At 40.6% G+C, this 24,913-nt stretch overlaps 1 protein-coding gene and 1 long non-coding RNA gene across 2 annotated transcripts in view; both read right to left on the reverse strand.

Annotated features, from left to right (window-relative positions):
• Gabrg3 (gamma-aminobutyric acid type A receptor gamma3 subunit) overlaps positions 1-24,913 on the reverse strand; it is a 644,969-nt gene that overhangs the window by 367,174 nt on the left and 252,882 nt on the right. The window lies entirely within an intron of this gene.
• On the reverse strand, positions 9,437-22,725 carry LOC116102306. Its single transcript, XR_004123062.1, has 2 exons — positions 22,677-22,725; positions 9,437-9,711 (listed from the first exon to the last, which is right to left on the reverse strand). It is a non-coding gene; the product is annotated as an uncharacterized LOC116102306 (long non-coding RNA).

The following is a 24,913-nucleotide window of genomic DNA, read 5'->3' on the forward strand; positions in this document are numbered from 1 at the left end:
GTAGACCAGGCTGGCCTCGAACTCAGAAATCCACCTGTCTCTGCTTCCCAAGTGCTGGGATTAAAGGCATGTGCCACCACTGTCTGGTGATTCTGAGTTTCTTAATCCATGAAATGATTATGGTTGATAATCTCTCAGAGATAATCATTTTTGCATTTAATCTTCATCTGCAGACAAAAAATACTGTCCAAAAAAGGACTAACAGATGTGGGATAGCCAACTGCTAAGCTCTGCCAAGACAATGTAAGCTAGCCCTTCATAATTCCTGCTTTACTTAAAGTCTGCCAGATGGTTCTGGGTCAAAAGGCTGAAGAAAGATACTCCAACATCAAAAGAAATTAGGGGGACTGTCCAGGCAGTCAGCTGTCTCCACAAATTGCATATTTTTGGAAATTATATCTTTGTGCTTCCTAGATATTAAGATAATATTTAATTCCTACTTAGTTCTCTGATGGGATTGAAGAGTAGTTCTAGTCTCATAATCAAACTTAAATTGTTTAGCATTAAGGAAGATGATCTAGATTTGTAAGGATGGATTTCAGATAGGAATACAAGTTAAAATCAATATAATTCAAGAACAGAATTGTAAACTCTTTAAGTTAGGATAGATGGTACAATACTTTATCTAAATTGACAAAATGATGGACTGGATGTTAAGTCTATATCATACTTTATAATTTGTGTAATTGTTATGATTGTGCTCAATTAATATCTGAGAGAGAAGAGCCTTTTTTATTGGACAAAGAGGGGGAAATGTTGTGGGCTGCCCTATGCTGTTTGTATTCTGATGTTAATTCTGCTTCCTCAAGAGGGGCTGCCCCAGACCAGACATATTCAGGTGATCTCATGTGAACCTTTTCCTCATTTTAACTGCTCAATAAAGGTTAGAGCCTGTGATTGGGCAGTGAAAGGGAAAGGCGGGATGGGAGGTCTTAGAGAGTAGGGGAAGGTGGAGAGAGAAGGAGAGGGAAGGGAGAAAATGGAAGAAAAGGAGGAGGCTAAAAGAAAAGGAGGGGCAGAATTACATGGCCAGGAGAAACTGCGAGAAGCAAAGGGTCTTATAGCTGTGATATAAGTTAGTATAGTGCTAGATCTGTCTAGTCTTGGGATATAGCTTGTAAATATAAGAACTCGTGTGTGTGTGTGTGTGTGTGTGTTATATTGGGGCTGGAAATTACTGCAACACTTCTATTCCTGGTGTCAGAGAAGATATGGAGGTGTCTTTTATCATGGTTTCTAATTCCCCATTTCTCAAAACTTATGTCATGCTAGCCTGTAAATACCTTGGTAGTGCATAGAGACCCTGGTTTAAGGCAGTGGGTGTTGAATGGAGATGAGTATTTTCTACAGGACCTAGGCAATGATATCTCACAGGAAATCTGCAAGGATCTTGGCAAATTAGTCTCACCAAAGGCATCTCTGCCTCAAGACAGCATTGAGCTAGAATGATTATTGAGGTCAGGGGGGAGGGGAGTGCTGGAGAGTGCCAGGAAAGCCTGGTGATGGCCATTCCTGACTACAGAACCTTAGAATGTAGGAATTGTGCACAAGGCTCTTGGAACACTAATGAAAAACAGAATGTCAGAGCTGGCTATAGACAAAGATGGTTATATTGGCCTGATCAAACAGTGGGAACAAACAGGTGATCAAAGAGAAGGCCCAACAAGGAAGGTCTGTCCTTAACTGGCCCTTACTTAGACTGACTTAATAGGCCAGGGTGATTTGTAGTGGTCAGCAAGTCTCCCTCTCATGCATATCCTCTGCATGCAATATTTCACAGTGCATCAACATCAGATCTGATGCTTCATTTCATGCCTCATATCTCTGGCAGAATACAGGCCACACAGCTCCTCTGTAGTTAATACTTGAGGAGAAAGCCTCACCTACTGGCCATATGGTCCCAGGCTCAGAGTGGCAGAGGTAGGAACAGTGGACACAGGAGCTAAAATTACAAAGAAAATCCTCCATTATTCTGCCCCAACTGCCCTGTTTCCCTTTCAGTTCAACCTCAACATCTCACTGAGAGCATAGGAGCCAATCTCCCCTGTACTACCTGCTGGAAAATTAAAGAAATATTAAAGTAAATATATATAAAGTGATGCATAAATGCTTAATTCCTGAAATTCAACATGAGATTTTGATATTTTGATAAGTGTATGTCTTGTAGAATGTTCACATCAAGTTAAGTACATCTAGATTTTCAAAAATTTATCATTTGTAGTGGGAACATTCAGAGCCCTTTCAGGTATCTCTTTGCCAGTATGCAGTATCTTATTTTCTATGGTTGTGCTCATATGTAATGCAACAGTAGACCTTAAGAAGCAATGTGTCATTGCAGTTTAGTTTTGCTTTTCCCCTTTGTTTTTGGCAAATATTGCTACACAGGTGCATGAGGATGAGGAGCACCCAGCAGCACAGTAGAATATTTCTTAAACCCCAAAATGGTCAAATGACAGGGATCACTGTGTGTCATGGGTGGGTGAGGGAAGGAAAGGGGGAGTTGAGATGTGGAATCAGAGGACAGAAACACACACACACACAAACACACACACAGCTACTGCTGTCTCCCTCCCACGTAACCATGCTGTCATCTGCCTCAGGGACTTCAGCATCTTTTTTTCATCACTTTTATTTGATGGTCAGGTTTGAGGTCCCAAGAATTTCTCAGCCTGTTAAACCTTTACAAATTATAATAATACCATTGTTTTCATGCACCTAGCCAAAGGATGGAGTCAGATTATGAATGGATTACACAGTGACATGCCATTGAGTAGTTCATTTTGCCCTCTCTCCTTCACTGTGGCTAGTCAAAGACTCTGAGACTTCAGCTAAAGAAGCTGGAACTGCATTAATCAGGTAACATCCTTTCAAGTCACATCCTTTTACTAATATATTCAGTTGCTCATGCCCTGTGCAAGATTGAACTCACATCAGAAGAGCTGAGACTACAGCAGGTCCCATTTTGTTCAATAGGGAGCAAGACAACAAGAAAAGCTATGTGTGTACAATGAGGTCACACAGGATCCTGTGGAAACAAGACTCCAAGAGGAACCTTCCCTCAGTGGGGGACACTGATGTACCAGAGATATCTCATTGGAAACTGGGGTCTTGCAAGGTACAGAGGTGTTTTATTGGAGAATGGAGTCTTGCAGGGATTCCCAGCTGTTCTTTCTTCTGTCTTGGAAATGAGGCCACAGCAGACTACAACAGCATATAGGATGTCCCATATGTCTTTGTAGGGATGAACTCTGTTTGTCAATAACTGTTACATTCTCCTAAACCAGAAAACAAGGCCTCCACATTTTCTGTCCAAGAGAATTTGCTATGTGTGGCACCTGGCATTGCATCTAGTTAACATTGATAGGGCTGTGAAAGATACCATACATCTTGTGAAAGACCTCTTAACAGGGTAGTTGTTAGACTAAAGTTTAGAGCAAGGCTGATTGGCCAAGAGGTGTATGGCAGATAGTAGATGGCAGAGTTCTCTGTATCAGAGGCAGGGCCTAGCCAGTTCTGCCTGCCACTCTGCAAACTTAAGAGGTACTGCAGACTCACATTTGGGGCCTTCAGGAGCACCTTTCAAGCTCTGGATTCAGTTGCTTTGATGATCCAAGCCAAGTGGCTCTGTGCTCTGGATCATTGTCTGATTTTAGCCCTGGAATAGATTGACACCAAGGAAAACACCTCCTGGAAACACCTGAGAAAACCTTGACTATTTTAGTAGACTCCATGAATGTTAGCACTGCTCAAGATCTTGTCTTGAGGGTATCATTCATAGATAAAATGGGTCACTTTTCTACCACATCACATTTGTCATATGTTATTTCTAAGTGTTCTAATTAAATTCGATGTCATGTTGTCATGCTGAGTGGACAGACAATAAGTCTTTCTTCCTTGTGACTCAATCAAAGCTTACACATGCTGGTTGGTCATCGAGATGAAGAATGGGTTTTCATGAAAAGACACTTCTGCGTGTGATTCAAGGTGTCTCAGGTTCCATAGCTCTACAAGACTCCACTTTCTTGTTTCCTAGTCACTTAAAAAATTTCATTTTGGACTGTTTTCATTCATTCTTTAGAAAGTCAAATGCTTGACATATCACAAGTTGTGGCTTTTACCTTGTTCTTTTAGCCACCAATGTGAGAACTGTTAGATTATAGGCAATTCCACTAGCCTACTCCCAGGTACCTGGCAATGGTTTATGTCATTACCTACTACCACCAAGTGCTTCAGATGTGGGCTGCCTATAAGAGGACCGCCTGCCCTGCCACTCCAGCTATCTTTTCTCCTGTGTTCTCAGAGGGTCCATCTCTCTCCCTTTCTGTTCTTCTCTGTGCCCAGTCCTCTTCTTCTGCCTAATGGCTCTGCTCCTATTCATTTGCCTGACTACATGTATACTTGTCTGCCTTTACCCCTTCTCCGGATCTTCACTCCCATCTCTTCCCAGTTAATCACTTCCCTTATACTGGATCTGTTGTACAGCATAATGTCTCAGGAGGACATGGGTCCACAAGGTAACCCCTCTGCCATATTATATTTCATTAAAATGACTGTCTTAGTCAGAGTTTCTATTCCTGAACAAACATCATGACCAAGAAGCAAGTTCGGGAGGAAAGGGTTTATTCTGCTTATATACATGTCACTGTTCATCACCAAAGGAAGTCAGGACTGGAACTCAGGCAGGTCAGGAAGCAGGAGCTGATGCAGAGGCCATGGGGGGGATGTTCCTTACTGGCTTGCTTCCCCTGGTTTGCTCAGCTTGCTTTCTTATAGAACCCAAGACTACCAACCCAGAGATGGTACCATCCACAAGGGGCCCTCCCACTTGATCACTAATTGAGGAAATGCCCCACAGCTGGATCTCACAGAGGCACTTCCCCAACTGAAGCTCCTTTCTCTGTAATAACTCCAGCTTATATCAAGTTGACACACAGAATCAGCCAGTATATTAACTATAGTCAATACAACTGCATGTGGTAATGTGATGCTCAGGTACAAAGCTGAGATGATATTCAACTCACCTCTCTATTGAGTACTAGAAAGACCCACATTTTGCTTTGGCATATGCATATTTTCTGGAGTTATACAGAGTTCTATATCATATCCTTTAGAGTAGAGACATGAGTGACAACTCAACTGCAGAGTATGTACCAAGATCTCATATAAAGTCTCAACACTTGGCAGGAGGCCTAGAGGTAAACTAAGGCCAGACTGGGCTTTTGGCCAGCAAATCACACTGGAAACAAATATGAAACATAGAAACTAACTGAGGATAAAGAGGGTGCGGGCATCCCTCCGAAATGGGCCACCAGGGAAAAATTGGGTGTGCTTTTGAAAGTAGTGAAAGAGATTGAATAAGAATTTAAACCAGTCAGTGCCTTCACCCTCAAAGGAAGTTGCGAGTGAGACCAACCACCTATTAGGACACAAAAATGCCTAAGAATCACAAAGTAAGGAGGGATGGCCTGCATTACCAACTATAAGGACAGTTTTACAGCTAACAGGAGGAAAAGTAAGGAGAAATGAAGCTACTCATGTGCCTGCCTTCTACCCCACTGGCATTGATCACCCACTCACAGACAAAATGTGACAACTGGAGTGGCTCTTTTCTGTTGAGGTAACCCACAAATACTATGTTTTCTAGCTATGAAAAAGATGTATTCTTATGTTATCTATTATTTGGAGCCAGCAGTGCCTGGCTAGCAGGCTATGTAAAGGTGACTTCCTCACCTGCCTTTAAAACAAAGACAACATGCCCTGGGGAAGGTGACCTTCCCCTGCCAAATGGTTGAGTAAAAATGTGGCTTTTTGCATAATATAGAACTGGAGCCTAGGAAGGAAGTTTGGGTAGAACTTCCTTGGAGACAGAAACACAGGCTGACACAGATGCAGACAGAGGAAGCAGGAGGCAGACAGACAAATCGGAGCTGGGGTGCAAGCAGAGAGAACCACATGAAGAAATGGGATGGCAGGTTAAGTTAGATGATAGCTGAGAGACTGCTCTCAAAAAAAGCCAACAGCTTTAAACTATCTAGACATCTCCATGTCCTAATTAAACCTCAAGTGGGATCTGTGAAAGCCCCCAATACTTTTCAATCTTGTGTTGAAATATTTCTGTTCTACATTAAGAAAGTTGCTGCTCAGAATTAAAATGAAAGTCGTGGGATTTCTGCATTCCACCCTGTCTTAGTTTTCATCACTGTGGCAAAAAGCCTGAACTAATCACATTAGGAAAGAAAAGTGTTGTTTTTTGCAGCTTCAGAGATTTCACTCCTTTGGTCAAGGACCTTTTTGTTTTGAGCTGAAGCAGCCTAGTACATGCATTCAGGGATGTATGACAGGCCTCTCACATCACAGTAAAAGCACAGAAATGCTTCCTTCACAGGGACACTCTAATAGTCCACCGTCTTCTCACTAGGCTCCTCCTCTCACAGGTCCCAGGACCTCCGAGCAGGACAAAACCTTTAGCACATGTTCATTCAGAAGGTATTCAGGATTAACACTACATTAGGTCACACCTAGAAGGTAGCAGACGGTAGTGATGCCGAGCAGGACAAAACCTTTAGCACATGTTCATTCAGAAGGTATTCAGGATTAGCACTACATTAGGTCACACCTAGAAGGTAGCAGACGGTAGTGATGCTGTGCCTATTCCAAGCCAGCTCTAGTCAGAAAGATGAGTACTTCTTTATTTTCACAGGAGCACCCCAATGGCTTGATTGCACCCACAAAGGCCATGTGTGTAATACTGATCCTATGAGGGATGTTAGAAGGTGCTTAGGACACATCACCACCTTCTGCAGGTAGGGGTGAGCCTGTCATTCAAGTTCCTTTTCTTTGGTTCTTGCCTTTATGTTCTTCCACATGAGGACACAACATGAGGCTCTCCCTGGTACCAGCCTCCTTACCTTGTACTTTCAGGCATCCAAGGGATGAGCTCATACATTTCCGTTCACTATAAATCACCCAGTCTGTGAAATTTGATTACAGCAGCACAAAATGAACTGAGACAAGGACGTAGAGAACAAAATTACCAAGCAAAGGAAAATTCAGTAAAGCAAACAGGATTTCCCCTCTCTCATACTAAAGCTACATGGTTTCTGTTACATCACTGTCTTTCAATATTTACCAAGCCAGATGAAATTTTCTTTCACGGCAGGTCTTGCAAATTACTGCTTAATAATCAGATCATGATGACTACCATATTTATCTAATTAGGCCTACATTTACTTTAATTTAAGGCAAGTAATGATGCTAGATTAGAATTCTTAGCTAGGGACCAGTGTTATGTCTTAATTAGAGCATGTGCCCAATTTTAATATTATATAAAAACTAATTTAAATATAATGGGTAAATAGGCCTTTTAAAGTTATTTTTCTTAACAGTAAACCTCTGTGGATTATTGTTTGTTAAAACAGTGGCTTCTACACTTGCAGTTAAATAATGGCAACCTTCAGAAAGTGGCAGGTGTAATGTGTCTCTGTTCACTGCTGTGCATGGATTTCATCCTAGAAATGGGACAGGCAGGTTTGTCAAAAGCAATTAGTCATAAAAAGAGCATCATTCATCAGAGTTCCACTTTTCCCCATATGAAGAGTATAATCTATCATAGTTTATGAAATCAGAGTTTCTTCAATGTATTTTTAAAAGAGAAGAAGTTGAAGGCAGGGAAAGGGGACTTCCCCTGAACAGCATGGGGCTCTCATGTCAATGCCCATTTTGGCAGCCTTGTTTCCGAAGGACGCTTTTAAGGAGACCTAAATTTAGCTAACTGGTTCTCAATATCTCAACACCTCTTAATACATTTCCCCACATTCAATCAATATCATTCATTGGGAGTTAATGAAGCACCAGGCAGGCATGTTGCAATTTGTGTCAATATTATTTCATCTCATTGACACAATGCATGAAGATTTCTTTAAGTGTGAAGGCAGGCATGGTGGAAAGTATGTCATTTCCAAATGACTCATCCATTGGACTTTTCCCTTTATTTTATACTTTAAAATGGAGCCTTGGTAGAGTGCCAGGCTGCACTTGACTGTGTCCCCCACTCCAGGTCACGTTATTATCCTGCCTGTACTCCAAAGTAGTTGAGTCTACAAGGGGACAGTGCCAACCTAGTCTTGTGGCCTTTATGTGTACTCATTCTGTTAAGCACAATCTAGTGCTCAAAGCATCTCATTTAGAGGCCAAGTTAGTTCTCTCCTGACTTTCTGTCTGCTTTGTCTCCCGGGCCCAAAGGAAGTCACACCATTCACCTCTGTGGGCATCTCTGCAGTAAGAAAGTAACTTCTCCCTATAATAGAAACCCCCAGAACAGGGGAAATGAGATCTGCCTTGTTGCCTCATATGTTAAGTTCTAAATGTGTCTGAAAGAAGAAAACCTCCACAATCTTTAAATCTCTACCACAATACAAGATAGTCTCTGAAAGTTTTGAGAAATATACACATACCATGCATGTACATACACATAAATGTACACACACCCAGACAAATACACATTTGTAAGTACACATATACATATAAAATACATATATACACATACATACATGCATTCAAACATACATATACATATGTGTGCACATATGTACACACACAAGACCACATAGGCATGCATACACAGGTACACACACATTCATATTGTTGCTGCTAAAGAGGACAAAGGATCTTCATTTGAAAGAAAATTTGATAGAATAGCATTTTCTCTGAATGTTTTTAAGACCAATAAAAAAGGATTCTTTTATTCAAATGATTTCACAGCTATGCCATACATAACCATCAGTTTGAAAAGCCAGGATAGCTGATTTAGGCTGGTGTCATATGAAAGGATGGAGTTCGACATGCCTCTAAAGAGGCCAGATGAAACTTAATGCCCAGCATGGAGCTCATCTGTCCTGAATCACAGACCTAGCTCACAGAATTAGGGCATGGATCCTAAATTCCATCCCTCAAGGCCTTCTAGTCTCAACTTTCTTTTGCTTTGGGCTTCTGCTCTGTATCAGTCCACTATAATTTGATCTTTAATGTTCCCAAAGTTTCACATTTTGTCATTTTGGTCGTTAGCCCACGATACTGCTAAGAGGTAGTTGGGGCTTTCTGAGGGGAATGAATGAGGGGAAAGATGGGTCTCTACGGGCACACCCTGGGAGATGTTCAGGGCCAGGTGTTTATCCTCTCTTTCTCTTCCTGGTCCTTGATAACTTAGCAGCTTTGTTCCACTGAGTTTTGCCCACAAATGCTAAAATATTCTCTTCCACAAACAAACAAACCAACAAACAAACAACAAACAGATCTTCAGGAGCCCAGAATCTACTGAGTTTTACACTTTTTTTTTACTGTATGATCTACAGCCTGTCACTTAAAACCTAAAATATCATGGGATATGTTCTAGTTTTACTGTGTTGCTATGACAAATACCATAATAAAAATCAACCAGTTTAAGTAAGAGTGGCCCCACAGACTCATATATTTTAATGCTTGGCCCCCAGATGATGGAGATATTTGAGAAGGATAAAGAGGTGTGGCCTTGTTGAAGGAGGTATGTTGCTGGGGGAGGGCTTTATGGGTAGAAGCATACACCATTTCCAATTAGTCTCCCTGTTTCATAATTGTTGATCAGGATGTAAGTTCTCAGCTACAACTCTAGCATCATTCCTGCGTTGCCTGTTGTCCTTCTCCCGGCCATGATGGTCATGGTCTCATTCTCTGAAACTGTAAGTCACAAATAAAGTCTTCTATAAGTTGTCTTATCACAATAGAAAAGAAACTAATATGGGGGGGCAATGTCTTTGTTTTTTATTTTCGTTTTATGACTCATGGTCCTTCATTGAGGGAAGTTGGGGCAGGAAGTGGGATTTAAAGGGGGAAGCCATAGAGTAAAGTTTCTTGTTGGCTTGCTCCCATGATCATACTTAGGTATCTTTCTTATAGAGCCCTAGACCACCTGATCAAAGAATGGTGCAACCTACAGTGGTCTGGATCTTCCTACATCAATAGGCAAATCAAGATAACCCCCACAGACATGTCCATAACCCAGTGTGATCTAGGCCATCCTTCAATTGCAACTTCCTTCTTAAGTGACCCCAGGACGTTGACAGTTAAAGCTAACTAAGGAAATCCTATGTCTTCAACTTTAAGCCTTATTGTTCTCATATCTTCATGCTCATTTCCAAGCCAATTAAGAGATATTTTCTCAAAACCAATATTGTAATTCAACTCCCTTAGTCTAGGCTATCAGTAGCAGATTACAGAAACATAAAACAATTAGCAGAAATAACAAATAAACCCAAATAATAAAGATTCAGAAATCTGTTTTTGGTAAAACTATGCTTTTAATGGTACTCTACCTATCCCATTCTTTCTGTCTTTTTAATGAAAGTTCTTCCTGTTGGATTTAAAAGGATTTGTGTTAAGTATTGTAGTATTGATGACATGGCATTGATTGGTATTAATAGATGGGATATACGAATCAGTTGGGTCAAAGCAATTACAGGAATAGAACCCTGATGCATAACTTATACAGAAATCAAAACAATGGATTCACAAGTCTGCTGCAATATGCCAAAAACTTTAACAGCATTGAGATGTAGTAGAGTTCAGAGGGAGAACACGTGCCTCACAGGTAGGGAGGAGGCACTAAGTAGTATTCTGAATACAAACACACAACACCTGCAGCTTATATGATGTTTGTTTTCTGTGGCTACCTTATTAGAGAGTTAAGTATTCTAATATTTCCCCAACCGTAACCAATTCCATGGTCCTCAGGCTTCTATTTAGCAGTCTCCTGTGTCCCATGCAACAGCCTGATCAAGGTACAACTGAAACCTTGTGTTTCCTCTGCACACACAGCTGATGGTAACAGCCATTCTTATTTGGACATTGATGTTAGAGTATTAATGGTGGCAGCATCAATGTATTTCCATCTTTGAATTGAATGGAAACAAGAGCCTTCTCATCATCTTTACCCTCCCAGCACTTATAGCCCTAGACCTATATTATGAATATTCTTTGGCCTAGACCAAGTATACACATGTGGGGTTGGCTGTATTGGCTGCCGAAATCTTTCATTCCTTACAGAGTTCAAAATGCATTAGTGATGCTCTCATTTCCTCTCCTCTGATTCATCCAGCTTCAATGTCTCTCATTTCTGAATGGATGTTGAAAAGAAATAGGAACACTGTCGTAAATAAATTAAACATCTGTTTTAAGTACCTCAATTCATTCACTGATTCATCCAATTAACATTTAAAACCCAAACAATATTTATGTGCCAAACTCTCTGAGAGACATGGAAATTGCTCGTTTTTAATTATTGAGAGTTATCTGGTAGTTAGCCAATAGAAAGTTATTCCAAAATAAAAATTTGCCACGTCTGCTGTCTTAGTTAGCTTTACTATTGCTGTGATGAAACACCCTGACCAAAGCAACTTGGGTGAAAAGGGGGTTATTTGGCTCATGTTTACACGGCATTGTTCATCATTAAGGAAATCAGGACAGGAACTCAAAACAGGGCAAGAACCTGGAGGCAGGAGCTGATGCAGAGACCATAGAGGAACACAGCTTACTGACTTGGTACTCATGGTTTGCCCATCCTATTTTCTTATAGAATCAGGGCCACATGTCCAGGGATGGCACCACTCACAATGGGCTGGATCCTCCCACTTCAATCACTAACTAAGAGAATGTCCTACAGGCTTGCTTGCAGCCCCCTTTTATGGAGGCATTTTCTCAATTTAGGGTCCCTTCTTTCAGATGACTGTAGCTTATGTGAAGCTGACATAACACTCTCTAGCAAACCATCATTTTTCTGTTGAGACTTCACCCTCTTAGCAACTGCTAGTCCCAAATTCAGGGCTGTTAATCCTGTTTGACCAGGCTAATACCTTCCATTCCACTTCTGCATTTTGTTGTTATTAAGACTTTTCCTTCTTTACAAGTGATAGCTCCCATGTAGGGCTTTTAGTTAGTGCTGTTCAGATGAGCCCCTTCCACACAACCTTCAGTTTCAGCTGAGAAAGTCATATGAACATTGGATGAATAAACACATTAGATATTTGATATACCTTTGCTCTGATTGGGAATTAATCGCCACAATTCCTCTCCTAGGAAATTATATATTTTAGTACAATTTTTAAAGTCCAAAGTAGTGGGAAATTTAATTTCTATGCAAATTAGGGACAACTCAAGTAAGTTTTAACTAGATTGTCTCTAGTTCATAATTTGGCTAGAGATAACCTATCTTAATCACAAATGTGTACAGATTTAAAAATGATTAGTCGAAGCCCAAGCAATTAAATTAATTCTCTGTTGAGGTGGAGACACCACCTGCTGGTCTCTCATTAACTCTTTCCTCTAAATCCTGCAAAATGTGTTTAGCTCAAAGGATACTTCCCAGTCTCAAAGGATACTTCCCAGTCATCTTTATAACCTAGGGTAGCTACAAGTCTGTTTCAGCTGAAAGGTCTGCCAAGTACATGGGACCTCTGTGACATTCCCCATTTCACTCTTCCCGTGTCCTTACAAACTGGGGCAGAGAGAACAGGCCACTGGCACAGGCAAGCCACATTTTTGTGCCTGGAGCCTGAGATAAGAGTCCAGTTGGAGATGGGTCCCCAAAGATTCTATGAAGCTTCCAGGTAAGCTCTTAAGTGGCCTAGTGTCCCCTAAAAGAATCTCCTTCACGTGCTGACAGCATTGCCCTTACTATCTGTCAAACTCACCTCTCTTCCCAACAGAGAATGCTACTCTTGATACTAAGTCTAATGTGAGCTCTTGTCAAAGGTGGACATGTATGTTGATGTGCCCAAATATGATGTGACATGCATAAATGTGCAGTTTTAATATATGTATATATGCCTGTGTGCATGAGTGTATAAGTAAATTTATGTATGAATGTGTATGTACATCAGTATAGAGGTATATGCATATGTGTATATGTCCATGTAGATTCGTGTCTATGTGTGTATGTGTCCCTACATGTGTGTGTAGAGGCCAGAGATTGGTGACAGCCATCTTCTTTGATCAGTTTCCCCCTTATTTACTGAGACAAGGTTTCTCAGTAAACCAGACACTCACTAATTAATTAGACTGGCTGAAAAGTGAGTTCCTGGGTCCTCCTGTCTACTTCCTGGCTTTTATGTACAAGCTGATGGTCCAAATTCAGATTCCCATGCTTGTGCAACAAGTACTTTACCTATTGAGCCATCTCCCTGGCCTGAGGATGCACAGTTTCTGTATCAAATTTTTAATGAAAAATAGGTGTTTGTGAGCTGGGGAGATGATGTAGTGGGTAAAACACTTGCCACTGAAAATGTGAGAAAGGACTTTAGATTCCCCAGCATACACTTAGAGCTGGGTGGGCATGGTGGCTTGAGAGACACAGAGAGAATTCCAGGGGCAAACTGGCTGGCAAAATTATCTGAACTGACAAGTTCCACATTTAGGTAGAGATCCTGCTTCATTAAATAAGATGAAGACTTATTAAGGAAGATACCTCATGGCAGCCCCTGGCCTCCACATAAAAGTAGGGAGAGGTACATGCACACCTCCACCTGTGTATGTCTACATGCATGTACACACACCACAGATGCATTCACAAGCAAAAAGATACTTTTTTGATGAAAAACTAGAGCAAAAATGTGTTGCATGTGCTTTGTATAAGAGGGAAAGAGAAATTCGAAGAGTAGAAACAAGTCTTACACATTTGATCACCTTAGAAATGACTAATGTTCAATTTAAATTGTGCTTTAGAAAAGGGACCAATGTGTGTCTCCAGATTTAAATAGTGTGTGAAAGATAACATTTAAGTGGAAAGTCCTATTTCTACTTTGAGTTGTCTGGACTGCAAACCCACTGCAGCTGCCACACGGTGGTGAGGTCCCAGGGCTGCCATGAAAGAATGTGTGATAACTTCAGAGCACAGACCACGGGACAGAAAAAAAGCATTGCCATCATAAATCACATACTACTATCTGCAGCTTTTCCAGAAAGGGTTGTCAAATGGGAAAGGATGACAGAAGAAAGTGGAAGCAACAGCAGCAAGCACAAAGGCTAGAAGGCCACCATGACTCACTCTAGAAAATGAGGTTCCAGCTCGCTCATACTTACGACGAGACAAAGCCTCCTGACAAATGACGTGGAATGATGTCAGCCTCTCTCAACATGGGAAGCTGCTGAACTTCAAAAGACTTTGTAAAACAATTTATATTGGCCTCTTCATCAATAGCTGATGCAATAATTTCAATTTGTTAAAAAGTTATTTCCCTCCCATCTCAAGTGTGTGCTTAGGATGCCTGGAGCTACCCAATGGGTCACCGGGGGAAACAGTATGGGAGGGCGACTGACATAGATGGAAGGCCCAGTGTGCCTCTGCTTCAGAAGGCACATCTCAATGCCTACCAGAGTGACAACTAAAATTGTATTTGCTAAGATGTTTCACATTCTACAATAAATTAGACAGACATGAAGCTCTTCAATGAAATATGAGCTTGGTCTTGGTTCATTCCCTACCTCCAAAACCAATGAAAAAGAGAGGAGAGTAGAAAGGAAGAGATGGACTTAAGCACTCCCATCCTGGAAACTTGAAATATCCTAAACATGTCCACTCAGCATGTTCAGTGGACAGTTGAATCTAACACTTTGTCCATTGTTTTACAGTGATAGCAGAGCACATAACTATGCCAAGGTCTCCATAAAAACCAGCTGCCTGATTGAAAGTCAGAATGTAGAGTGTAGAGATCTACATGCAGAGAATCTAGCAGCTAACCTCAGACACTGAAGTGAGTAATGTGTACAAGTTTCATCATTTTTGTAAACAAAATCTAATTTCCACCCTCTCGTGAAAGTCTGAAGTGTCAGGTAGTCCTGCCCCTCTGTAGTGTGGTCTCATGTGTGCTCAGCTCAAACCAATCAGTACACTCCCATCTGAGATACAACAGAAAGTTCACAATAAATGTCAATCTGACAGACCAACTGCAACAAGACAGCACAAAAGCTTTTTCAGGTGCATTAGCTATTTCTGGAAAGTAAACCTTCCATTCATTATTTGGAAATCACAGTAAATCACAGGCAACTGAAACTTTGAAACACAAAGCTTCCAATATGGAACAAACACTGGAATGGCAGAAATGTTAGAAATGGTTGATTGAGCTAATTCAGAGGAACACAAAGATAGTCATGAATAGAGACTGAAATGGAATAGCACTTTTGCCATTAATCAACGGTGCACAGGCTTCTCTAACAGACAGAACTTTCTTGGACAGAAAGGAGCACTTGCAGAGCTCAGAATGATACCCTTCTTGCTCAGGAATGCAGGCCTTCTTCTGTTAGCCAGCATCTGGTAGGCTCTAGCAGCCTTCTCAAGGGTTTTCAGTACATGTAAGTCTCAAGCTGCTCAGTGCCCCCAGGGCCCTGTCTTGTCAGAAAAAACAAATGACATCTTATAAAATTACACAATGATCATATGTAGTAATGAAGGGAAGGAGCACAGAAAAGAGGTCAAATGACACTATATCAGGGGATAATTGGGGTTTTATGAGCTGCCATTCTGAAGCTTTCAGTCAGAGATTATTGAGTAATTGAGAACACTAATTTATTATATATCATAATCAAGTTTGAAAGCATGAGTGATAAATGATAAATGCAGTTTCCACTGTATAACTAACCATATACACATAATCAGTATATAGGAGTAAGAAATGGTAACCTACTGTGATACACTAAGCCCAGAGTCCGGATATAAGTCACCACTACTTTGAAAGGTTACAAGAACTCAGATCACTAATGCAAAAGCTCTTGGCAGTGGAAATTCTTACAAGAGAGAAATTTATGAGTGACTCTCAACTATTTCTTATTTTTTAAGGAAACGTGTTTAGAAAGACAACATTTAAACAGACAGAAAAGGTTTTCAAATTTTCAACTTGCATCACTATATAACTTTGACTACATTTTATTAAATAGACAGCATCTATGAGTTCTTGAGAGTATTATGGCTTAAGTTCTGTATTGGAAAGAGTATTTCAAATGAGCTAAATTCAAGCACAAGTTTGTGGTTGAAATTTATAAATGATCTGCTATACCATGCTACATTGTTTAGGAGTTAGAGGGACAGGGAGTTTGCTGTGACACTGTGTTTCCTAGGAACGGCAGAAGCTACACCCATAAAATCTTACTAACAAGCTGCCTATACATGGTCTGAATGAATAAAGAGGGTACCAATAGACATGCTCATGTGGATGGGGGAAAGTGTATAAGGTCTCAATTCTACACACAGAAAAACAAAACAGAACAAGACAAAAATCCTACAGGCAACTGAGGAATGCTCAGGCAGAGCAACAGTCTTCACCAGGAAAGAGCACAGCAAATGGCTACCTCCTACCAAATGACCAGCCCTGAGAATACACACACACGTGGAACACAAGCTGTATCCAACAACAGTCCAAAAGAAAGAGAGATGAGGCCATGAGTTTGAAAGAGATAGGAGGGATACATGGGAGGATACAGAGGAGGAAAGGAAGAAATGATGTAATTATTCTATAATCTGTAAATGTTAAAAATGAAAAAGTGATAGGAAACTTTATAATTATTACTGAGGAGTCTGTGAACTTGAAGAAAAGTGCTGAATGCTAACTCAGTACCAGGCTATCTCAAGTGGCCACCACGTGGCAGCCATTGGTTAATCACAAGTCACACAAGCTATGCTCCTTGAAAAGATGCAAACTGAATCTCTGCAGCCTTTGCCCTAGAGGCACTCTTATTTAGACTACCAAAAAAACAAAAACAAAAACAAAACAAACAAACAAAAAACCCAGCCCCTGGGAACTATTACTTGCCTCTTGGATTTGACCATTAAGCTTATGACCCACAGTCCACTACTTGAATGAGCACTTCTCTCATTTGCATAAATCTCAGCTTAGGAAACTGGAAATTATTCCATAGGAGCCCTGGCTTCCCTTTGCATTTGGAACCTACTTTCCTTTTGTGAGAAGACCACTCTACCTTTTATCTTAAGATCTTTCCTAGTGGAGTTTGGGTAAAAAGTTTACATTCTTTTCTAATACTCTGATAATACTCTTTTAATTCGAGATCTTTGGTCTTTGCTTGTAGCCTGAAAGGCACACACTGCATGACATAGGTAGAAGCAGAAGGCTTTGGTGTCCTGACCCCTCTGCACTGGGTGCTCTTTGGGAATCCAGATGAACAAACCCATGTAAGTTAAGCAACTGATATCTCTAATGAACATTGTTTTGCTTTGTCACTGTCAACAAAGTCTTCTGTGATTAAATCTTCACAATGATCCAGGGCACTAGGCAACAAGGAAGAGAATAGTACTCAAATAGGTACTAATTTGTTAATTGGTGCCACCTGGGATTTTCTATTTCTTTGCTTTGGCTTTCCATGTATTATAGATTAGGTGCACACATACACACACACACACACACATACACACACATACACACACACACAACTCACCTGTGTAAATTGACAGGATTGTCATCCAAATCAACCAGTGTTTTTGCATGTCCTTCCACGTGTCACCCTGACATGAACTAACAGACTCCCAGGTACCAGAAGAGCAGGGTTGAGAGGAGACAAGCAGCAGGCACAAGTTTGCTCTCCAGTAACTTAAACGCACCAAACAAATGGAAGTCTTGTTACTGCTTCCTTTCAAAGTAAAACTCTTTGTTTCATTTCACATTTTAAATTGTATTTGTAATAAAGAAGGCATTGAAGGATGGGGAAGAGACTCTTAGAGTTGAAATTCATGAGAAACAGTAGAGAGTAAAAAATAAATAAATAAATATACCAACAAGAGGAAGGAGTCAGAGGAAGGCAGCCCCACCTTTCAACAGCAAATCAAGCAATGTAGGGGGAACAAAGGGTTAGTAGAAAGGAGAATGGGTCATCTGTCTTCAGTCTGCCTCCTTCCCTGGGTTTAGGCTACCCCTTCCTAAGTTACTGTGCTACTGAGCAGCAGTACTGAGCAGTAGCACCCCATCTTAAGTTAATATGCTACTAAGCAGCAGTACTGAGCAGCAACTTTCCTGTCCTAAGCATACTTGGCGATCTTCCTTAAGGGTAGTCAAGGGTTGGCCTCTTCCAAAAGGAACAGAGGGGTTGGAGGGACATAAAGAAAGGGAAAATCATTAGGTGCCCTTCTGGTTGGAAGGACAGGAAGGAGGTACAACTCAAATAATAATCAAATAGAAAAAGAAGATGGTGAGGAATGGGGAGAAGGAATCCACACAGCTAGAGGCTAGGTGATTATCTCAAATTGACACCTACAGCTTTACAAAGTGACTCATGGACAACGACGATAGTGGATAAACATAGATAACCAGAAGTCCTTTATCACTGAATATTGGAAGTAGGTGACTCTATGGAGCTGTTCACCAGCCCTTGATTTGTGGGACTTCTGGCTCATCCGCCCATAAAGAGGGATGACAATTTTCTCCCACTCTTGTCAACCTAGCTATGTCTCCAGGGATTCATGAAGACAGGGTCAATAATAGAGGTAGATGGTCAGGTATGCTGACCATAGATTTCCCAGTGGTCTGCAGACATAAATTACAGTTGGAAGTTTCTCATGCCCTGCCCACTTGTGGTTTAACACTTGGTGGTCAGGGAGAGGGTGGTTCTGTTCATCTGTTGCTAATATTGCCGGGTCTGATTTGCCCCCACTATTCCTTAGTACACACACACACACACACACACACACACACACACACAAACTAAAACCAGACAATTTATAATTAATTCTTAGGTTAACATACAAAGAAATACATTTCATCATGGCATCTTCAGTATTCATGTACTGTCTCATGTTTCCCTCCTCCCCTACTGCCTTCTCCTTGACTCTTCTCCCTTTAGCTAGTCCCTACCCCTCAAACTGTCATATCACATCTATTCCAACACCCCCTCTCATTTTCCACTTTAAGATCCCTGGAAACATAATTTTTCAATCCCTGAAGTCTCATTTATAACAAATGCAATAAAGAATGAAAAGGAAAGATAGACATGCTAATACACCACCACTGATGTCCAGAAGATGAGGGGCCTGGTATGATTCCTTCACATTAAGCCCAGTACAGAACACTAACTGCTTTATCTTGCAAGCAGAAAATTAACCCCTCACCAGCTCTCCTTCTTGTTTTGCATAATAGTAATGTTATAATGTTCATTGAGGCCATGGCCAATTTAAGAAAAGTAAAGTATAAACATAATTAAATGCACACAGAGGCAGATTCACTTCTTCCTCAGAAAGGCCTCATGAATTATGTTGTTATTTTGATTTTTTAGATGAAGAACCTCCAAGCCTGAAAGAAAAACTGGATGAATGGGCCATGTGACAGAGGTCACAGTGAAGAATGATTGCAGCCACATGTGCACCTCTGTCCTTGCTGTAAAACACCACTTCAACATTTTAAGTTATTGCAGCTGCTGGTGTAAGTGACTTGGGAAGCCTGATTTTAAAAGAAATACTCTAGTTTTCAGGGCAATACACACTATGTGACACAATATTCCTCTTAGACCCCACTGACTTTTTTTTTTTTTTTTTTTTTTTTTTTTTTTTGCTGAATTATCCTAGGTTTTGCTCATTATTGGGCCAAGATATTATTTCTTTTCCATTTCTGGTCAATGCAAGTTGCCTCTACCTGACTCTGTCCCTTTCAGCTGAGGGCCTTAGCCTTCTGGTCCAGTTAATTAGCATGATCCTGGAAAGCCCAAGGCCATATCTATTTAGGACTTAGGAAAATAAGATGATTTCCCAGATACTGCAATTTGCATGGCTTCCGAAACAAGGTTAAAAAAATACATACGTGGAATCTTTATGAAAACGTTGCTATGTCAGTCCTGGATTTAGACAATGTGTTCCTTACCTTGTAATAGTCTACTCATTGCTATGACCAAGTCTTACAGTAATATTGAGGACTATTAAAAATGCCAGGACTCTATTGAGGCGCATTAAGGGTAAGCAATTTCCTACTAGTCCAAAGAATGGGCCATGGCTCTGAGTGGAGACATGCCATTTGGTCTACTCCAAGAATATTATATACTACTGTCTCTTCCCTGAAGAGTTAATCTCGTTGGGCCTATCAGTCATGTGGCCGTGATAGGCTGATTCATCTAAAACTATTGAAGTGAATACTTATTCCTTCAATAAGATGATATATGTCTCATTCCAAGAATCCATGAGTGGTAGTCATTACCTGAGACCATGTAGCTCTAATAAGACGGCTGCTTCTGTGAGTCCTAACTCAGAAAAGCCTAACTTCTGTCTCTTTCAGATCCTGGTGAACACTTTGGGCTTCCTAGCTCCTCTCTGAAGCTCTGGCCCTTTTACAATCCAGTAAGCATGGATGCTTGCTATACATTCTGGTCTAACACACAAGATATGACTTTCTTTCCTCCCCTTCTCCATCTTCCTCCTCTGGGCTGCTAAAATCTACAACTTTCTTATTCTGTTGTTTCTCTCTTAAATGTTAATAAATATATTATCATACTTCCTTCTTGGTCAATTTTGAAACACTTTTATGAGGGAGACTAAGAAAGCAAAGGAGGAATCCCATATTCCCTGGCAGCATGATACCTAATGTGGGGTTACCCCAGGTTTCCATTAACATCTGTGAATAATTCCAAAAGCACAGTAAGAAAGGAAGGCTTAATCTGAGTTCATGGTTTCCTGGTGGGGAAGTCCATCGTAATGAACACAGTATTAAGAGGGACTTTCTCATGTCCACAGTGATGGGAGCATGAGACGGAGATTTCTCATATCTTAGAGGATGAGGAAGCAGAGAGATGGACCAGGACCCAAGATAGGTTCTAACACTTGAAGCCTGTCCATGCTAGCCTATATCTGTCAGTTACACCCTGCCACACAAAGGCACTATGGCCACTCTAGCCAGTTCTCCAGCTAGAAAACAGCACTACGAAAAATTCATGTGGGAGAAAAATTAAAACCCAAGACAGAGAACTCTCCTGGAGTAGGGAAATGGCTCTGACCCTCGCAAAAGCCTGAGCATTGCCTACCTTTAGTCTTGTCATTTATTTTCCATTTATGTTAAAAAAAAATGGAGGAATGGAAAGGAGTTTCTCTGTCCCACAGTTGCATGTCTCACCAATCCCACTACACATGACATCTTCAGCCAGATGCCCTAAGCACTAGTTGGCTTCATTCAGGCTGCTCTGAGCTCTATAGAAATCAGTGAGGAGGTACAGAAAGGAAAATTTAGAGGAATCAAACAGTAAAGATGTTCCTCTTTCCCCCAGGATCTAATTTAAGTCTCTTCCCAGCTAAAACTCAAGAATTTCATTGTAGGTAAAGACACTGACTCCAACAGCTGGAGTACTCTTTTCTGAGAGAGTGTCTCTATTGAGAGTAAGAGCTTGTCTACACTTGTAGTCAAGACATATGCCTGGATCTCTTGGTATGGAAAGGGTTCCCCTGACCTTTCTTCCCTGTTTATTCTTCCATTGGCACTCTTAACAGTAAACAAATGCAATGTTCCTCATAAATCACCTATAATCTCATTATGAGATTTAGATAAATTTCTTTGGATCAAATAAGTATTCAAATACATTTCTACCCCACCTTTTACAAGTAGAGCACATCCTTTGAACAATGTAAGTGTTGATTAGTGCAAACACAAGTGCAACAGAAGTTAAAGAACTAACCCTTCACTGAGCCTTCTGATAGTCTGACTAACTGCAGAGAACATTGATTATAGAGAGGCTTGAATGCTGCAGGTGCAGAGCCTAATAGAACTTAGTTACAATCCATCTTGGGCTATCTTTAGCTCCCTTAACACCCAATCCTTCCCAGCCTCTGTGCTTAAGCTAACATCCCACAACTAACAGGTAAGAACTTTTGGGATGTATTAACAGCTTCCATCAACTAGAAGACTAAAAATGTCACTAAATAGCATCTGAAGTCTATAGCTGCTTTACTTTGCTCTAACTGACATACTTAATGTCTTTATCAATGTATCTGAAAAGTATCATGATTAATTCTTTTCTATGTTATGTTACTATGAAAACTTCAGGGAAATGCAAACCAAAACAACCCTGAGATTCCACCTCACATCAGTCAGAATGGCTAAGATAAAAAAAATTCAGGTGACAGCAGATGCTGGCAAGGATGTGGAGAAAGAGGAACACTCCTCCATTTTTAGTGGGATTACAAACTGGTACAACCACTCTGGAAATCAGTCTAGCGGTTCCTCAAAAAATTGGGCATAGTACTACCTGAGGACCCAGCTATACCACTCCTGGGCATATACCCAGAAGATGCTCCAACATGTAATAAGGACACATGCTCCACTATGTTCATAACATCCTTATTTATAATAGCCAGAAATTGGAAACAACCCAGATGTCCCTTCAACAGAGGATTGGATACAGAAAATGTGGTACATCTACACAATGGAATACTACTCAGCTATTAAAAACAATGATTTCATAAAATTCTTAGAGAAATGGATGGAACTAGAAAATATTATCCTGAGTGAAGTAACCCAGTCACAAAATAACACACATGATATGCACTCACTGATAAGTGGATATTAGTCCAAAAGCTTGAAATACCCAAGATAAAATTCACAGACCATGTGAAGCTCAAGAAGAAGGAAAACCAGTGTGGACGCTTTGATCCTTCTTAGAAAGGGGAACAAAATACTCACAGAAGAAAATACGGAGACAAAGTGTGGAGCAGAGTCTGAAGGAAAGGCCATCTAAAGACTGCCCCATCTGGGGATCCATCCCATATATGGTCACCATTGTGACACTATATTGTGGATGCCAAGAAGTGCATGCTGACAGGAGCCTGATATAGCTGTCTCCCAAGAGGTTCTACCAGAGCCTGACAAATACAGAGGTAGATGCTCTCAGCCAACCATTGAACTGAGCACAGGGTCTCCAATGGAGGAGTTAGAGAAAGAACTGAAGGAAATGAAGGGGTTTACAACCCCATAGAAAGAACAATAATATCAGCCAGTAGACACCCCCCACACAGCTCCCAGGGACTAAACCAACAATCAAGGAGTACACATGGAGGGACCCATGGCTCCAGATGTATACGTAGCAGAGGATGGCCTTGTTGGACATCAATGGGAGGCGAGGTCTTTGGTCCTGTGAAGGCTCACTACTCTAATGTAGGGGAATTCGAGGGTGGAGAGGCAGGTGTGGGTGGGTGGGGGAACACCCTCATAGAAGCAGGAGAAGAGGGGATAACTGGGAAAGGGGACATTTTAAATGTAAATAAAGAAAATATCCAATAAAAAAGATGAGGAAAAAAAAATACATAAACTTTCAAAAAAAAAAGTTCAAATTCTCTCAAGGCTGACAAAACAAAAAGAAAAGAAAATGAAAACTTTATGAGACTGTTACCATGTTGGAATAACAGTTTTGTGGAACCTGAATCTAATAGCCCATTGTGAGTCATGATAAACTATCTCTTATCCCCTTTGAGACTGTTTTTGCACTGACAAATGTGTGTCTGTATGTTGACTCTCTCCCCCAAATACATCTACATTTATCCTAAATCCATACTACCTTTAAAAGAGTTCCCCTTTGCTTCCTACTGCCTAATCCCACAGCTTTTGACGCACTGAGTGAAAAGTCTCTAAAGCAGACTCCGTTAGCATCACAGCAAGCAGGACTGACTTATGCTCTCACTGCTAAACACATCATCCTGTCTACCACTGGGACACAGCTGTGCTCACAAGGCACACATACATAAAACATTCTTGAGTCTCTAACATGGAGCTAATGGAGTACCACCCCCAAACATGACTGTGGAAGTCAGAAATCTCTTTCACATTAGAGATATTTTGAGAAACCACACAAAGTATGGGAAGCCTCAAAAAGTGATACACACTGCTGTAAGTGAAATTCCCATCTGTTAAGGAAATTTCTACTTACAAGTGTGTCTTCCCTTGGTACCGGAAAGTGCAGTACTCTAAATTACTATAATTCTTATCAAAGGAAAAGGCTCTAAATTATGTCTGCAGAACAAAACTTATTCTTGTTTGTCTGCAACCCATGGGCAGCACCTGCATGCCATTTAAACCTGAAGTGGAAGATTTCTTTGAGATTCACTTCTCTGCTTTGACAACATGAAATGGGTGTCAATGGACTTCTACTTCTTTTCCTTTGGTTCATCTGTCTTTTGTCACTGATAAGAACTCAGGAAATGTGGAAAACTAAACTACTGTCTCCCCTGTAGATCACCTTAATGGTACCAGAGTGTCACTCTTGAAGTCAAATGCTCTAGAATCTGAAGGCATTTGAAAGCTGTGACTATATTTGGCATATTTCAGGCCAGAAGGATCTTTGTAACTACTGCAAATTTATAATCTGGTCTCATCTGGGAAATGGGATTCATCAAGCTTCTCAAGTTTTTATGAAGCAGTTTATTTGATATGTTCAATTGAAATATCTAAAGGAAATGTACAATATTCTCCCTCTCCCTGATTTCATTAGGCTAAGTTATCACAATAAAAATGAAGTATTTATCCATTCATCAGTTGAATGATATTTATGTGACTTCTGTTTCCTAATGTTTGTAAATAGAGTGGTGATGAACATGGCTGAGCAAGTATGCATGGAGGAGGAAGTGGAGTACTTTGGATATACATCAAGTGATGCTATAGCTGGATCATATGGTGGATCTCTGAGCTTTGGAGAATCCACAACATTGATTTACAAAGTGCCTGGACCAGTTTGTAATCCCAGTAGTAGTAAATGAGCATGTCCATTTCCTGTCATCCTCAATAGTATTTGTTGTCAGGGGTTCTCTTGTTCCTTCTAAACAGAGTAAGATTAAAATCTCCAGATTCGTTTTAATTTGCATTTGTCTGGTGGTAAAGGATGTTGAAAACTTTCTCAAAGATATTTCTTAACCATTTTTCCATTGTTT

Source organism: Mastomys coucha, unplaced genomic scaffold, assembly GCF_008632895.1.
Source record: "Mastomys coucha isolate ucsf_1 unplaced genomic scaffold, UCSF_Mcou_1 pScaffold21, whole genome shotgun sequence".
In the NCBI taxonomy this organism is placed as follows: Eukaryota; Metazoa; Chordata; class Mammalia; order Rodentia; family Muridae; genus Mastomys; species Mastomys coucha.